Source organism: Miniopterus schreibersii, assembly GCF_964146895.1.
Source record: "Miniopterus schreibersii genome assembly, chromosome: 1".
Lineage (NCBI taxonomy): Eukaryota > Metazoa > Chordata > Mammalia > Chiroptera > Miniopteridae > Miniopterus > Miniopterus schreibersii.
This window is the reverse complement of record NC_138101.1, coordinates 122,400,572-122,415,588: the sequence shown is the minus strand read 5'-3', so window position 1 is coordinate 122,415,588 and position 15,017 is coordinate 122,400,572. Positions and strand designations below refer to the sequence as shown.

The 15,017-nt window shown below is 35.7% G+C and overlaps 1 protein-coding gene across 4 annotated transcripts in view; it reads left to right on the top strand.

Moving 5' to 3' along the window:
• The window catches only part of MIPOL1 (mirror-image polydactyly 1), a 270,347-nt gene that overhangs the window by 110,213 nt on the left and 145,117 nt on the right, over nt 1-15,017 (top strand). The gene's annotated exons all lie outside the window — the stretch shown is intronic.

Sequence of the window (15,017 nt, the reverse complement as noted above, 5' to 3'; positions counted from 1 at the left end):
TACATGTTCTTTCTGTTTCAGATTTTTATAATGTTAACTTTTGTAGTGAATAAAAAATGGCCACACTAGAAGAAAAAATTAAATCATGAACCTTTTTTTCCCATCAGTATTTATTACATTAGTTTTTTAAATGACTTTTAGTATTAGTAACCCACAGAACTAACACTCCTTGAAGGGTATGTGAATATGTTTGGGAATTGAAATGGTACTTAAAATGTTGCTTATTATCAAAAAAAGAAAACATATTCTACTAGAATTTGAAACTAATGTGTACATTTCATGACAAGAAGTTCTGTTTCATTGTAATATAGATCCAATAATCATGAATGAGGACATTATTTTGATTCTACTTACACTATTATATATTTTTTTTCTTAAGATGTTTTTGACTGCCTCGGTTCCTAGCATAGATAGTTCTTGTGACCTAGTACAGGTCCCTGCCCTCAAGGTGCTAACAATCTCATGAACGGGTTAAAAGTAAAAACAAAAACATATCCAGGGGAAACAAAAAAAACCCATCATTGTTGATATTGTGCAGAAAAAAAGATGTGCTGTCTGGAGGATTGTATAAGTGCTTTGTTGTCTTTAATTCATTTTTTTGCTGCCAATTACAGAAGAATATTATGGCATTAGCACTGTACCTCACTAAGCCTGAATTATCTATCAAAATTGAGAAAATGTGGGCATTTTGATGTGGAATATATTTTTAACATGTCCAAAAAGTATGAGATTTGGTTGAAAACATATCTTTGTACAAAATGTACTTAGCTTCCTTTTGAAACTCTCAGTCAGTGGTGGGTTTTTTTATTATTGTTTAATGCACTTTTTCTTCTTTCAAATTTATAGACGGAAAAAAATGGAAAAGGCTTCTGTAGATTGTTGTAATTATTAATTACCCCAAGGAATTTATTCTTATATGAGTAAAATTAGGTATAATAAATTTTAAATATATACTTGCAAATTGAAAGTAACATTGTTTATTTTTAACTTCATTTTTGTTGTTGACACTATTACAGATATCCCCATTTTCCCCACTTTACCCACCTCCACACAGCCCCCGCCCACCCTTCCCTCCGCCCATCACCACACTGTTGTCTCCGTCCATGGGCTGTGCATATGTGTTCTTTGACTAATCCGTTCACCTTCTTTCATCCAGTCCCCCAGCACCTCCCTCCACTCTGACAGCTGTCAGACTATTCCATGTACCCATGCCTCTGTTTCTATTTTGTTCCTCAGTTTATTTGGTTCATTATATTCCACATATAAGTGAGATCATATGGTATTTGTCTTTCTCTTACTGGCTTATTTCACGTAGTATAATAATCTCCAGGTCCAGCCATGAGATGTAAAAGGTAGGAGAGCCTTATTTTCTTATAGCTGCGTAGTATTCCATTGTGTAAGTGTATACCTCAGCTTTTTTATCCACTCATCTACTGATGGGCACTTGGGCTGGTTCCAGATCTTGGCTGTTGTAAATGATGCTGTAATGAACATAGGGGTGCATAAATTCTTTCTAATTAGTATTTCAGGATTCTTAAGATATATTCCCTGAAGTGGGATTGCTGGGTCAAAAGGCAGTTCCACTTATATTTTTTCAGGAAACTCCGTACTGTTTTCCACAGTGGCTGCACCAGTCTGCATTCCCACCAGCAGTGCACAAGGGTTCCTTTTTCTCCACATCCTCACCAGCACTTGTTGTTTGTTAATTTATTGATGACAGCCCTTTCTGGTAGGTGAGAGGTGATGTCTCATTGTAGTTTTCAGTTACATCTTTCTGATGATTAGTGACATTGAGCATTTTTTTCATCTGTCTATTGGCCATCTGTAAGTCCTCTTTGAAGAAGTGTCTGTTGAGCTCCTTCGCCCATTTTTAATTGGATTGTTTGTCTTTCTGGTATTGAGTTGTAAAGTTCTTTATATACAAGGTGTCCCCCCAAAAAATCTATAAATACTTTAACAGCTGATACCTCAATTTTGAGAATGAAATGTATTTTAATAAACACTGCCTTTATAATTTATTCAAAGTGTGTGTATACATTTTGGGGGGACACCCTATATTTTGGAAATTAACCCCTTATTAGATGTATCATTGGCAAATAAATTCTCCCATGCAGTAGGTTCCTAAACAGAGAGCCCAGAAATAAACCCACACCTTTATGGTCAATTAATACTTGATAGAGGAGGCAAGAACATACACTGAAATAAAGACAGTCTCTTCAATAAATGGTGTTGGGAAAATTGAACAGGTGCATGCAAAAAAAAAAGAAACTAGATCACCAACTTACACCATATACAAGCATGAACTCAAAATGGATAAAAGATTCAAATGCAAGTCACAAAACCATAAAAATCCTAGAAGAAAGCATAGGCAGTAAAATCTCAGACATCTCTCGTAGCAATATTTTTGCCAATATATATCCTAGGGCAAGGGAAACAAAGGAAAAAATAAACAAATGGGACTACATCAAACTAAAGAGGTTCCCCCTGGGGAGGGAGTGGGAGCTGAGTGGGGAGAGTCAATGGGGGGGACAGGGGGACATCTGTAATACTTTCAACAATAAAGATAAATTTAAGAAAAATAAATGATTATGGATGTGGAAAAATAAAAATAAAAGTAAAAATGTCTGTTTTGTATAACACTTTTTCATTATTTTATGCCATATTTCCTCATGTGAAACCTTAAATTTATTATGAAAATTAGGTCGTTTATAAAACATCAGCTTTATTCTAAATCAGTTTTTAAATTTTTCTTATTTTGTTCCTTATTTAGTGCTTTATTATTGTATTCTGTATCTTCAAGTTACCATGTAAATTAGGAATAATAAGTTGACTAGCAAGCTATCTGATGAATTAATTGTTTGTCTTTTTTCTGAGCAGTAATACTTTTACAATCTCCTTACAACTATCATTTCTCTTGTTTCTAACTGGTTTACTATTTAGATAGTATTAAAATGAGTTTTAGGAAGACTTTTTTTTTTTAAGTTAGTTTCTCTAGGAGCTTTCAGCTTGTCAAAAATATTTCTAGTATTTTATCATAAACAGTACTATTGTTAATATCACTAATAAAGGTAAACTTGAATAGAGTGAGAACTAAAAATCCATGTTTTATTTCATTGTGTTACACTGAAATTCCTGAAGGAAATAGTCCTAGAGATATGTTTAGGAAAATTCTAAGTTAATGGTCAAGCATTACATAGGACTTTCCAATGGATAATTATGGCAAATACACACTTATCATACAAGGAAATACTTTTTAATAATCTTGTGCTATTTGAATAACATGTTTATTCTAATGACCAGAAAATTCATTCTAAATTATTTTGTGTGTGTGGTAAAACATAAAATTGAACTTTTGGTGATCATTTATACATTATTTTTGAAGTAGTATGGAATTATACTATTATAGTAGCTAAATTGCTAGCATGACACTGTTTCCGTACTTTTATATTTGTAATTTTCCCAAGTAACAATTAAAACACAGTTGTACATACAGGATGAGAGGCTGAGAGTTACTGGAAAAAAAAACACCCATCTTATTTATTCCTTTAAAATGTATCCACTTACGTTAACAAATTAGTTTCTTGAAGAATACAGTTTTGGACATTTAATGTTTTTAAAATAAATTTAGATTATCCAGAAATACACAGACTGGGTTACTTTCTCTAGGAGCTTTCAGTCTGCAAAAAATATTTAAGAAATTATATATATGTGCCCTTCTTTCCTCTTTTATTTATTTATCTTTCTTATCACATATCTTTAATTTTCTACGATTGGACTTTTCCACTCTAATTCCATTGGAACCAATTCTTTCTGAGATTATAAGTGACCTCTGATGATTAAACCTGTGAAGCTTACCATTCCTTATCCTGCTCTCTATCCTAGTCAACCTAACTAGAACATATTTCAATCTTCTCAGCTTCTCCTCTTGAAATACTGTAGTTCTCTGTTACTATATCCTCATTATTTTCTTTTCTTGATCGCTGTTCTTTAGCTGGTCCCTCTTTTTCTATGTATTCCTAAAGTATAAATGAGCCCCTGGAATATGTGATTAGTTCCTTATTTTTCTCCATTAAAAATGTTTTTATTTTTTAGGGAGTTTAGGTTCACAGATGTATAGAGTTCCCACATATCCCTTCTCCCCCCTACATGCACATGCCCACAGCATCCAGCAAGAGAGGGGTACATTTGTTACAATCCATGAGCCTACATCAGTGTAACCCAAAGTCCATAGTTTACATTACGGTTCACTCTTAGTGTTGTATAGTCTATGGATTTTGACAAATGTAAATGACATGTATCTGCCATAGTAGTATCCTACAGAAGAGTTTTACTCCAAAAATCCTCTGTGCTCTACCTATTTATTCCTGCCTCCCCAAGACCTGCCACCCATTAGTCTTTTTATCATCTCCCTAGTTCTGCCTTTTCCAGAATGTCACTTAGGAATATGCATTTAAAGTACCTCCATATCTTTTGGTGGCTTCATAGCTCATTTCTTTTTAGTGTGGAGTAATGCTCCATTTTCAGGATGCACCACATTTTATTTATCCACTCACCTACTAAAGGACACCTTGATTGTTCCTGGATTTTGGCAATTATGAATAAAGCTGCTATAAATATATGTGGGCATGTTTTTGTGTGGACATAAGATTTTCAAGTCATTTGGGTAAATGCAGTTGCTGGGTTGTATGTTTAGTTTTGTAGAAATTTCCACACTATATTCTAAAGTGGCCGTACCCTTTTTCACTCCCACCTGCAATGAAGGAGAGTTTCTCTTGCTCCACATTCTTGCCAGCATTTGGTGGGGGTTTTGTTTTCTTTTCTTTTTTATTTTTATTTTAGGCCTGTCTCTTTAAATTTCATCCATTCCTGTAATATCACTTATAGTTTATATCCTAATGATTGCCTTGTACGCCTTCCACTTGAATATCTTAATGTCTCCTTAACCTTAACAACTCTGAAGCCAAATCCCTGATCTGACTCCCTAAGCCTTCTGTTCTCCGTGGAAAGAAGTCAGGACCTGAGTCAAACGCTATTGACAGTATAATTTAAGATTTATTCCCAATCCTGTTTTTCTTTGTTTGCCTTTACTATAGAAGCTGTTGAAGGTAAACACCTTCTCAGCCTTCCTTTTTGCCAATGAGGCATAAGAGGAATTCTACAGTAGGGGTGGGAGAAGAAGTTGGAGTGTCTCTGAAAAGGGTTTTGTTTCCCTGACATAGGACAGGCGCATCAGGCACCATTCCTTTCTTCTTTTTGCCTAGAACACTTATTCACTGCCTGGAGCTGCAGCAGCTATTTTATAGCCAAGAAAAGAATGCGAAGAGAAGCCGGCCTGTCATTTTAATATCATCAAGCCCCTTAGCCAGTGGAACACTTTGAGAATGTTAAGCACCTATACCCTGATTTCTTTTTCTGGTGACAGAAATAATGCCGGATATTTTATTTTATTTTCATTTATTTATTTTTTATTTTTTTAAATATATCTTTATTGATTTCAGAGAGAGGAAAGGAGAGGGAGAGAGAGAGACAGAAACATCAATGATGAGAGAGTCACTGATCAAGCCCGCAGCTGGGCATGTGCCCTGACCAGGAATCGAACCCCAATCGCCTGGATCCCAGGTTGATACTCAACCGCCGAGCCACGCCCGGCCGGGCTGCCGGATATTTTAAATCACTCTTAATGGTTTCTATTATTCATCAGTTAACATCCATTAGTTAATGGTACTACCATACTCCTAGATATAACTAATACAATTACATAATTGTATCCTTCCAAGCTCTCCCCATCACAAAGCAACTTAGCATTTGTTTTGTCAATTCTGCAACAGTGATTCCTTCTCTTTTTCTCTTAACTATCCTCCCTCTATCCTCCGTCAAGTTCATGATCTAGACAATGGTACCCTCCTAACTTAATTTTTGTCCCCAGTTTCTCTCCTCTTTAATCAATTGTCACACTTCCATTAGCTATCATTATAAAACAGGTAACACTTTTCTACTGAAAACCCTTCACTAAATCTTGTATTTTCAGCAGTGTAAGAAAATAGGGATATCCTGAATGACCCTCCTGATAAAGACAATGAAAAAGGATGGTTAAAAGTTATATTTTAAAAATATTTTACAACAACATTACTGAGAAGGTAGGAAGATATGGAATTTGAAAAGGCCTTAAACAAAATGGGGATGGGAAAACACAACAAAATATGGAAAATAAATGATTGCCTGAAGCGGTCTTTTACCCTGAGTGCATTCGTCACACGTGGGTAAATCTGAGCTTCCATTTTAATGGCTTCAAGGGGAAGACATAGGGCAGACAGAGCCCAGAGTCTGTTAGCCAGAGAGTGCACATGAGGTGTGCTCTCCTGAAGCTGATCTCCTAGGTGGCCACAGCATTCGCGTTTAGGTGTATAGGAGTCAGTCCCCTTGTACAAAAGAAGACAACAAGGTATCTTGACTTTCTTGACTACGGAAGGGGAAAATAGCACTGAGAATATATTATCCACAGCCCCCTTTCAGGCAGGTTGAGAACCACACAGGTTGCCTGAATTTTTGTTGTCTGTGTGGTTCTAAAAGCTGAGGATTTGATTTGAAGTAGTCCTACCCTGAAGGGGCCTGTAGACAACAGATAACGCAAATTACCTTCACATTGGGCCTTTAATATTCCTATAAAGTTTCAGAGACCCTGAGCTATCAAAAACACATGTAAGAGAAGCAGTTACTTCCTTTAATGAACATTAGTAAACACATGAGGAGGCAGAATCACGTACGTAATCAAATAGAATATAAGTGTTTAAGTGAGATCTTCCAAAAGAGATGCTTGAGCAAGGAAGATGACTAAAAATGATCAGGGAGATTTGGGAAAAACTAGATTGAACTTACAAAAATTAAAATTAAACATCAAGTAGGTTGAACAGCAGATTTCAGAGTTTAAGAAACTGTTAATGAACTGGAAGGTACAGTTGAACAAGTATGGAAATGGAAGTCAGAGAGACAAAGAAGTACAAAATAGAAAAATGATGTTAAAAGACACAAAAGATAGAGTGAAAAAATCTAAAATAAATCTACTCAGAGTTCTAGAGGAGATAATACAGGAAACAGTGAAAAGGCAAGATACAAAGAAGTAAGGAATGAGAATTTTCCAGAACTGTCAAATGAAACAAACCTCAGATCTAGGAATACCAAATGAATTCTAAGTGTGACAACCTAGAAGAAATTGCAGAACATCAGATTTAAAGACAAACTATTAAAAACAGCCATTACAAAAGACATATTTACAAAGGAATGGCAGTTAAACTCACTGACTTCTCAACAGTAATAATGAAATATCTTAAATACACTGAGAGCAACAAGGGGAATAATTTTTTACACATACAAAGAGAAAGTAACTGTCAAGAGCAAGAGTAAAATAGTGGTTAGAAAAATAAAAAATTTAGTTGCTTTTTTATTGTCTAAGGAATGTAAGCTAAACCTCCCAAGGATGAAATTTAGGACTCTACACTAGTTTTAGCCTGGTTTTTATTTTCTTTCTATTTTTTATTTTTGGAACCATTTATCTCTCTTTAGTATTCATAAACCCCAGTATCTCCTACTCCTTAGAGTTTCGTATGTGTCATGTTCTTTAATTCCCTCTAGTCGTTACTTCTTTTATGGCTTTTATTTAATTCTTTCTCTGATATTAGTTGATTGCTTACATGTCATCTTCCCTAAATCAAAAGCAAGCATAAGGGATCAGTAGCTATTTCATGTTGCTATTCTTGTGCAATTTAGCACATTGTTGAACTCATATTTCATGATCAGTAAGGTTTGAAAATCAGAAATAAATTTTAATCTGTCCTAGTTGAAGTCAACATATTAGCATCTACTAAATTCAGGACATGGAGGACATGGACTTATTCTGGTATAATATTGTCTTCATAGTCACTAACTGCCCAACTAAAACTCTCTAGAAGGATTTTTATTTTGTGCTAAAGTTTACTTGCTCATGAATTGAACAGTATCGGGAATTCTAGTTTTTTACTATTGGCTTAAAAATATTGAGATTTTAAAAAATATATATATCTTTACTGATTTCAGAGAGAGGAAGGGAGAGGGAGAGGGAGAAAGAGACAAAAAACATCAGTGATGAGCGTCATCATTGATTGGCTGCCTCCTGCACGCCCCCGACTGGGGCTTGAGCCCGCAACCCGGGCATGTGTCCTGACCAGGAAGCGAACCACTATCTCCTGGATCCTAGATCAGTGCTCAACTGCTGAGCCACACCCGGCCAGGCAATATTGAGATTTTTATTTGTTTATTTGTTTTTTGCTATTTAGAGGTCACTGCAGGATAAACTCTTTGGAGACTGAATATTTAGCAAACACCCTTTGTACTTGATAGTAAATAATAATGTAATTTCTTATGATGAAATCATATATTAGGTTGAGTTCTTAATCATTTTCCTATGTTAGCCATGTTAGTGGACTGCCTTTGATATGCTCAAATGATGCCACCCATCTACTGTCTGTGGGGTATGGTTTGGGGATTATTTCCAGGTACATAATTCTAGTAATGTATTTCAAATTTAAAAGTTCTGAATTTCCCATTTACTAGTTGTAGAGCATTGGTTAAGTCAATTAACTTCTCTGAGTGTTGGGCCCCACATTTTTAAGATGAGAGCAGAGATATTGTTACAATTGATAAAATGTATGGACAGTCTATCTATAAAGTATGACACATTATGCCTAATGCCTACCATTCCATTGGGTGTAGAAAGAACATTGGTCTAGGTGTCAGACGCCTGTTTTCTTCACCTTGCTCTGCCATTAACAAACTAGATCATCTCTGTCAAATTATTTTATATCTTCAAAATGAAGAGGTTGAAATTAAAGCAAAATGTAAGGATATAAATACTCTAATGACATGTTTGTAGTAAAGCATTTTAAATTCTATTTAATGTTTTAAAAACAAATGATGGTTGTGGCTCTCTAAATTAACCATGTTGAGTGACAATTCTCACATGGGTTTTTAATATTTCTATATGGCCTATACTATACCGGTGGAGCAAAAGTAGGTTTAAAGTTGTTCATATGGAAAATAATACAATAAGTAATAAGTAATAATACGAGAATATACTGTGTTTTGGGTACTCACAACTGTAAACCTACTTTTGCCCCACCCCATCCGTGTATTTAGCATTTCTAATGTTCTTTGTTCTGAACTATGTTTCTAAGGAATATTTGTTTAGCAAATAGCCTTGGAAGATAGAGATAGTGTCTTCCACTGAAGCAGAATATTGTCTACTACTCAATACTATAAAACAGTATCTCCCTCTCAGGCAAAAGTCAGGCAGGTTTGCTGCAGCAATATTTATAGAAGACTGGGCTTCCCTTAGCTTAGAGTTCTTCAGTTGTGATGTAGTCCCACTGTGTGTGCAGTAGCCACCTGGTTCCCTGGTTGCCCTTTTTTTTTGAGACTATGAACTGATTGCTCTGTGGGACATTACCAGTCCTAGAACCTACCTTCACTGTTATTTGGTACATTCTTTTTGCTTCTCCTATGTTGGGTCACCTGTTTCCTGGGCCCTATTTTTCTCTGACCTGATTTATTCTCTCCTTTTGATAGAGCATGTTCTCTAATAGTTTCCTGAGAAATGATATATGAGAGTTAAATCTTTAGACTATATGTTACTTTTGCAGGATAGATTTCCATAAGCAGAGTACTTGAATAAACAGTATGAACATTTAAATTCAGGTTCCTGGACTCAATTTCAGGATTAATGAAGCAGAATATATGACAAAAGGATCCAGAAATCTTATATATTAATTTATTATTTTTAAAACATTTAAAAAATGAAATATCTCTTTTAAAATTTACATGTTCATTAAAACAATAGTGAGCTACCACATCAACACCTATTGGAAAGACTAAAATATATATACTCTTAATACCAAATGTTGGTGGGATGCGGAGAAACTGAATCTCTCATACACTGCTGGTGAAAACATAAAATGATGCAGCCACTCTGTGAAACAGTTTGCCAGTTTTTTATAAATATATACTTCCATGCAACCCAGCTATTGCATTCGTGGATCTTATCCCAAAGAAATGGAAATCTGTGTTCACAAAAATCATATATAGAAATGTTCGTAGCAAATTTTACTTGAAATTGCCACAAACTAGAAAGAAGCCAGATATCCTTCAGTGGGTCAGTGGATCTACATCTACACAATGAATAATTATTACTCAGCAATAAAAAGGAAAAGTTAATTGATACATGCAGCAACCTGGATGCTTCCTAAGGGCACTATGCTGGATGAGAAAAGCCAACTTGAAAGGGTTGTATCTATATGAAGCAATTTATATAAAAGTTCCAAAGTGGTAAAATCATTGTGATGGGGAAAAGATCATATTTTTTTGGAGTTAGGGTTAGGAACAGGGTATGACTATTAAAGGGTAACAGGAGGTTTCTTTGTAGTGTGATAACAATACTCTATTTTGGTTTTATAAGGGAGGGTGGGAGCGAAAATGTAAAAACATGAAATTTAAATAAGGCCTATATCTGACATTGTACCAATGTCAATTTCCTGGTTTTGACAATTTACTATGTTACATGTATGATGTCATCACTGGGAGAAGCTAAATGAATGCTACACAGGAACGCTTTTTGCAAGTTCTTATGGGCCTTAAGTTATTTCAAAATAAGTTACTTAAAAATTAACAAGTTCACCATATCCAGTGAAAACAGTGCTAAGATATATAAAGAAAACTAATAATATCTCCCTTTCTCCTCCCACATTTCTAGGCCAGCCTAATTGATCTTGACTAGGAATTACAATAGTGGATATCCCTCTCTCACACATAATTTTAGTGGGAATAGATTCTGCATTGCACCAATTAGTTTGGCATTTACCATGACTTTCTTGTTTCCTTCATAATTTAAAGTCTGAGTTTGATAGATCCAATATGTGGGTCATCTCTGAGTCTGGTTTTGTGATTGCTTTGTCATTTGACAGTTTGGTTTTGCTTTTGCTTTTCATGTGTCTCAAAATTTTTTATTGAATGCTGGTCATTGTGAATAAAACAATGGTTCTCCTTTTAGTCCAGTAGTGTGAGCATTGAGTTGATCCACACAGGAGTTGAGCTGGAATTGGGTTTTGTTATTGCTGTGGTTACTGCCCATGCATCATATGTTTCAAATTGTTCTAGTAGCAGGTTGCTGTTGCCTTATGCTCAAGATAGAAGCCTACGTGCTGGAGGATTTTTCTCAGCGTTCATGCTTTCCCCTTGGTTTTCAGTTGACTCTGTGCTTGAACTTCAGAGGATGCTCACGCTGTATTCTTACCCTTCTTTCAGCAGGAGAATTCTGGTTTATGATCCAGTGTTGGAGGACTAAGAGTTCTCTGCTTCGACCTTAAGACAGTCTCTTTGTGCTTATATTTTGGGGCGAGGCTTCTCAGAGTTCTTTCCATGGCAGCCACACTTTCACTTGTATGTGTGACAGGTATTGTATAGGACACTTTCCTGCCCCTCTCCTAGTTACAGAAACTAATAGTACTGGCACAGGTTCTTGGAACTTGGATCTGTATCCTGCCTCTCACCCAGGGATAGAGGGAGTTCGTTCCCAAACAGTGTGGTTTTCCTGTTCCCTGAGGGTTTTGCTGTCCCTTTTCAGCTATACATGGCTTTTGCTGTATTCACAGAAGGGACTGCTTGGGAGAGGGGGGAGGATTTTCCTCCTTCCTTAGCAGCAGCCAGTCCCCCCCCCACAAACACCCCACATGTGTGTATCATCGGGGGGAAGCTGTCTCTGGTCTTCTACCCTGCCCTTGATATTTCTCATGAGCACCTAGGGGAGCTGTGTGGGAAAGAGCCTACCAGTAAATGCAAATCTCCATTTCTCCTTGGAGTCTTGTCCTTCCTTTAAGATTGTCTGGTTTTCCTGTGAGCTTATCTCTCTAATGAGCTTGAGAAAAGTTATGACCTTGTGCTTTATTCAGCTTTTCTTATTGGTAACATACAGTGACAGTTGTTCCAGCTCTTTGCATCCTATGCCTGGAAATTTTATCTGCTGGATTTTGATGAATATTGTTTCGTCATATTTAACTAGTTTCTTTATAGAATTATTTTTTTAAAGTTTTTATTAATGGATATAACAAATTTTATTGAGTTCTTGATGTTGAACAATTTCTTGAATAAACTGTTGGATTTGATTTGTCACTTTTCCTGTCACTGATTTTAAAATTATATTTATAATACTCTACCTTCAGATAGCACTTACTGAGTGCCAGGCACAGTTCTAATGCTTTACATATATTTTAAATAAAAGTAGAGTAACTTTCCAATATGTTTCTTAGTGAATGTTATCATATAGTGGGAAGCATAGTGACAGGAAATTAGCTTGAGAAGGAGAGAACTATACCAGGCCTTGTACAGGTTGTAGTTCAAATCATTAAAATGTATGGCAATATTCAGAGGTCAGATTTGGAAGAAGAGAAATAAATGGAACAATAGTGATTTCTAACATTTTACTATTAGTGCAAAATGTAAGTGGTTCACAAAGGGGACTCAGAAGGAATAGTCAGAAAGATAAGAGGGATAACCAAGAGATTGTGTTATCATAGAATTTAGAATAGAATAAAATTCCATGAAGAGAGTGGCTCACAGTGTCAAATGCTACAGAGAAATCAAGATCAAAGTGCCCATTTGATTTGGCAATTAGGAGAGCAGTGGTTGCTTTGTCTTCACAGTTCTAGTTAAGTGGTTGTGGTGGTAGCCTTAAATCTAGTAAATTGAAGAGTAAATGGAAAGTTTAAAAGTAGAAAAAATGTAGGTTATTTTTTAAAATATATTTTTATTGATTTTTAAAGAGAAGGGAAGGGAGCAGAAGAAAGAGAAACACTGATGTGAGAATGAAACATCGATCAGCTGCCTCCTGCACCCCCCCTCCACGGGGATATGAAGTCTGCAACCAGGGCATGTGCCCTGACCAGGAATCAAACCAGCAACCTTGACGCTCAGCCAATTGAGCCACCTACCAGGGCATGTACATTATGGTTTTTAGGAGCTTAGTTACAAAGTAAAAGTGCAAGGATTAGAGTATAATATGAATGTAACATTGAGGATGACTTATTTTAAAGAATGGAGATTATAGCAAACATTTTCTCAACCATTCTTTAATTAAATTTATTGGGGTGGCATTGGTTAATAAAATTGTATAGGTTTCAAGCGTACAATTCTATGATACATGATCTGTATACTGCATTATGTGCCACCACCCAGAGTCAAATCTTGTTTCGTCAACCATTTTCCTTTTATAAGAAAGCTGATGTGTGGCTGTCTAACCCAAAGCTAGCTGATGACAACGTCCATGTCCTAGCTGAAAGAGATTGGTAAATCAGATAATAATTTAATAATTTGGAATTGGGAAACTAAAGAGGTATGGGCCAGTAAGCTTTGAATGCTGAGCAAGACTATTCTGAGGTAGGGTTAGGGTCAGGTGGTCTACTGTAGGCCAGGTGCAATCTGAAATTATGAAGGAGTCAGTTGGAAAAATAGGAGCCCATGCTTTAAAAACACAAATTCTGAACATGGGAAATGGAGATTCTGCCCTGGTTCCTAATAGCATTCTGTTCCCATGCCAGACTTGGTTTTTCATACAATAAATTTTTTCTTGAGAGAGTCTTTCATTACAAGCAAGACTCTCAGCAAACCAGGTTTACAGTCTTTGCATACCAAATGGGGAATTGCTATGACAGCATTCATTGTAGGCTCTCTGAAATGAACAATTAATTACACTGAAGGGTGGCTCTGTATAGCACCAGGTATAGCCAAGTACTCAAAGCCTGTTTAAGTTCAAGTCCATCAAGACACATTAAAAATTGATGAGGTGCAGTTGAAACAATTGTGAATTATAACTTCTTAAATGGAAGGAATACTGAATTACTGTGGGAAACTTTTGGGGAGATTATCAGTGGCAAACCACATATGTAATATTTGTAAATACTTACATATAAATTTCTCTTAATATTAGTTACTAACATTTTTCTAATTTTTAGTTTCATGATATTTTAGGAATTTGAGATTTTTAGTTTGGTATATGATAGAAATATAAAATTACATTACATTCTTTCCAGTCTTATACATTTTGTAATAAGCCAAAAAATTAAACAAAATGAATACTTTCAGTAGGAGACTGAATTTTAAACATGCCGCACAGATTAATCTTTATGTGAGCTGGTCTTAGGTAGATTCTGGAACCTTTCCTCAGTCTTTGTATCGCCTTGTCTTTGCACCTGGTATCTCCTCTGACTAAAATACCCAACATAACCTATTGCCCTACTTCCTTTGCCCACATAAGCCTACTCATCCTTTATGTTCATGGTCCTCTTGTCTGTGTCCACAGTCCTCTTGTCTGTGGCCAAATTGGAGAGGGGTTTGTGTGGAAAAATTAAGTTGTTTTAATAACAGTTAGCACTGATATGAAAATAAATGGAATATATGAGAAACTCTCAGTGCTCCCAAGACTTCCTCTCAGGTCTGTCTTATTTCTGCTCGCAGTACTTTCCCCTTGCCTTCAGCTCTCATGTCAGTATCAACTCCTCTTTTTTCTTCATAACCTGTTGACTTTTGGTATTACAGTGGCCAAGGAGATATGAAAGAGCAGATATTCATGATACATTGTTGAAAATTATACTCTAGATACCTTTAAAAGGAATAGAGGCCCACTTAATTGATTGTTAGGTAATGAGTATAGGTTATTGGTTCTTAACAGAGGCATGTATTAGAATCATCAAAAGATGTTTTCAAAATAATAAATCTGAGTCTGACCAAAGCCAACTGAATTGGACTATCTTATACTGAATTTGAAAACTTGCTGACATAGATTTGGTGTTTAGAAGTAAAATAGGAACAAAATATGTCCCTAACTTTTTATGCCTATAGATTTTTTGCTTATGAAAATAATTTGTTTTTTGCTAATTGTGCTTTTTAATTTTAGTTCTGGTTAATTTTCTACTTGATTTCAGTGTTGGGCTGATGTCAAT